Here is a 3717-nt window from a genome sequence, read left to right on the forward strand (position 1 = left end):
ATTCTTATGTTATTTTTCAATTTTCTTGTTTATGAAATAATCATCAAGTGCAACAAAAATTTATTTGGAAATCATAAAATATAAAAATATTCGTTGCAATTAAAATATCACTGCTAATTTATTCTTTGACTAGCATCGGAATGAAACGTATATATAAAAACAAAGTTTAGGGAAATACGCGAGGGAGCACAGTTCTTATCGGGCGATGTTCGCTTTTAGAGGATCGACGACTGTGACGTCATAAAGTAGTGCGGAGGTCTTGAGTCTCGATGGTTACGGGTTAGATTAAGGCTCCTATAAACCAGGCTGAATCATCAGGCATTCGCGCTCTCAAGTGGGAGATTTAATGGCGGCTGAGTGGTTAAGGTGCAACAATTTTTTGTGTTTTTTTTGTGTAAAATGGGCGGATGTACAGCTATTAATTGTTCAAATCATTCACGGAAAGGTCATACATTGGTAAAATTTCCTAAAAATGAAGAAAGAAGAAAAATATGGGTAAATAATTGCCGAAGAGACAATTGGAAACCTGGTCCAGGCGCTGAACTTTGCTTAGTAAGTATAATGTTAATTACGCCTTCATTTAGAGTTTATATCTTCTCTGATGTTTATAATGTGCAAGTAAAGTGAAATTCTTGTGTACAATAACCTGAGTATCTGCTAATTTCTGTAATAATAGCTATAATTAAATTAGTCTAGGGTTAATGTACCCGTCGCCAAACATCGCCAATGTAGATGTTTTGAATATGGAAAAGAAATTTCTCTTCTAATATAAAGCGCGGATTTTGTTTTCCTGTGCTAATTGTGGAATTTATACTAATGTAACATGAAAATCATTAGCATATTGAAATTTATTAAAAAATAAATAATAATTTGGAAAGTCAAGATAAAATCTGAATGTTTGCTAAAGATATATGTAACATTATACTATAGTTGCAATATCGTTGGAATGATATATAATTTTTTCTTTATTTTATAATCACTATTGTTAAAAAGTTAGATGAGTTGTTTATGGTGCCCACTACTGTTTCTTGGTTAAAATAACTTCCAGAATTTTGACATTGACATCTGAAGTCAATAGAATAAATTGAATAGTGTGAGACAAAATATATATAATCTGACTTCAATAATTGCAAGGATTGTGCAAGTTTATTTATAATCACAGTATTATACAATTTGGCAATGGAGTAAAGATTTAGAAATGAATGCAGAACATTCAAATCAGTATTTTCTTGTTTCTAATTATAGAAATATAGTCTATTTTCCAGTATAAAAGTTTTACTTAAAAGTATGGGAAAGCAGATTTGTTTCATGCATGATCTTTATAATACTGGTATGAAATGAATGAATTTTAATCTGTAAACAATTTTTTGTTAATATTGAAATGCGTTTCTTTGGGTACATTTTTAGGCACTTGTGGATCATGTCAGACAACATGCAATAGAAAAAAGATGTCCGTGTGCATAAATTTTCCCATTGTGTTACTTCATTTTATCTAAATTTCAAGGATAATTCTTTTCATTTTTATATGGCATGTTATCAGTATAAAGGCTAGTGAAAATAAATTGGTATGTGTATCTGTTTTTGAAGTGTAATGCTTAAATAAAAAGATGGTGTGTGTTTCTTCATTTAAACAAAATTTCAAGGATAGTATTTTTCAGTGTTGTACGGTTTGTTATTTCTCAATGTAAAGTGTAACAAGGGGAAAAAAAAACTGGTATGGTATATTTGTTTTTTTACGCATGATAATTTTATTTATTTCTTTAGTGATGCATATATATAGAGAGAAGGTGTTTGGTCCAACTGAAGTTATAATAAATCTAATTTTACTAGATCTCTCCCTCCCCTCAGGTGTAGAAAATTTTCAAGTGCAGAAAGTTTATTTGCAGAATTAATTCATTTCTGATAAACTTATTATCATTAATTTTTTATATAACATGTTATTAAGTTACACATTTGACTACTGTGTAATAAAATTGTATTTAGGGCAAAAAATTAACTATAATTTTGCACCTGGTGACTAATATCATATGCTTCTAAGAATATTACTTTAACTTTTTCCATAATTTTTGTATTTCAGGAACATGAAACTGTTATTTTGATATACTTAAATAATAAAAGTGTGTATCTGAATCAATTAATGGATACAAATATTTTACAGTTATTTTTAGAAGATATTTGCCATATCGCTTCTAATAATTCATAAAGTATGTTAAAATATAGGTAAATAATTTGGTGCAGAATTCAAATTTAGGGTTTAAAATATAGTGAATCATAAGACTAAATTATTTTTATTGTCATGATTTGCCTGGGCTTAAGAATGTACTTTTCGCCCGGTGGAAATTGTCATCAAACTGTCCTGAACAGGCTTTTTGTTGATAATAACTTCCAGGCTTATCAGTACCTCCTTTTGAGTGGAGGGTATGCAAATATAGTACCCAATTTAAATTACATTGTGATTGTAATAATATTGTGGTATGAAATAAGTGATTATAATTACAATTTAGGTAATTGCATTGTAATTATATTACATTGTATCTGTGAACTCTTAATTTCATTACTTTATGCAATTATGTTGTAAGTGCATAATCTAATTGCAATAATATAATCTATTCGCAATTACAAAATAATTATAAATGCAGTTACATCTTAAATAGAGGCCATTTTAATACCTTTAAATTTTCGCAAGATAACTTCCCATTAAGGTTCATTTGGAGGAAACTATGCAAATATTAAAAAAGAAGTTATGCTAAATTTACATATTTTGTACAGTACTTTCTTGTTATAATGCTGTTCAATATATCTTCAATACTTTTGTAAATTTAACGACATTCTTTGCAATCACTGTGGTGCTTTAAAAAGAAGTTTCTTAGTTATGCTTTCTAATAAGAATGGGTTTAAAATTAAGTATTATGTATAATAACTAGCAGTTAAAAAAACTTGACTGCATGAAAATGCTGTTGCTGTGTAAAATAAAAAATAAGCTTTCTTTTATGCTTTGAAATGAATTACATGTGGTTAAGTCGTCCTTTTACAATTTAAGAATGTGGTTAACACACATTCTTAAATTGGACAGGTTTTATCTAAATTATTAGTATAAAATATATAAACTATGAATTATTTTGTAACATAACTCAAATTACAAAATTCATTCTATATATGTTCAAAGTTATTATCTTTTATGGAATAACTGTTTTTTTAATTTAGGTAAAAACTGGATTTTTAGAAGTATTACAAATACAATGCAACACAAAGGTGATCTGATTGAAGAGGAAGGACTTTTTATTACGGTTTCTAGTTCGTATTTATATTACATTTGATGAAAAGCATCCAAAACACAGAATGCTGTACTTTCTTCTTCCATATTATGTTATGAAATATTTCACACATTAAAAGAAAGTGTTTCTTCAGAATCTTGCACAATTATTTCCATGTACCTCAGACTTAAATGACAACATATTCTTAAGTTATATTTTTAGTATGAATTTACAGTGTTTTTATGGAAATTTTTGTTAAAATGTCATTAAGATAAATTTATTTGCACACTCTACGCTTTAACTATTTCCCCATTTGACACTATTGAAAGTTTTTATTCATATCTTATTTATTATAGTCTGCTAACGAAACTGAAACATCTAAAGAATAAGTTATTTTGAATATGTTTACAAAATATACGCGAAATTTTTATTTAAGTGAAAACGTCTATATACTATTCGAGAA

The 3717-nt window shown here is 27.8% G+C and overlaps 1 long non-coding RNA gene across 1 annotated transcript; it reads left to right on the top strand.

Moving 5' to 3' along the window:
* The first annotated feature begins 305 nt into the window (after positions 1-305).
* Positions 306-2354, top strand: LOC146993961 (uncharacterized). The gene is made up of 2 exons (XR_015043832.1): positions 306-552; positions 1408-2354. It is a non-coding gene; the product is annotated as an uncharacterized LOC146993961 (long non-coding RNA).
* The last annotated feature ends 1363 nt before the right edge of the window (positions 2355-3717 follow it).

This window comes from Stegodyphus dumicola, chromosome 11, assembly GCF_044657685.1.
Source record: "Stegodyphus dumicola isolate Sdum_Otavi_A_Nest chromosome 11, ASM4465768v1".
Lineage (NCBI taxonomy): Eukaryota > Metazoa > Arthropoda > Arachnida > Araneae > Eresidae > Stegodyphus > Stegodyphus dumicola.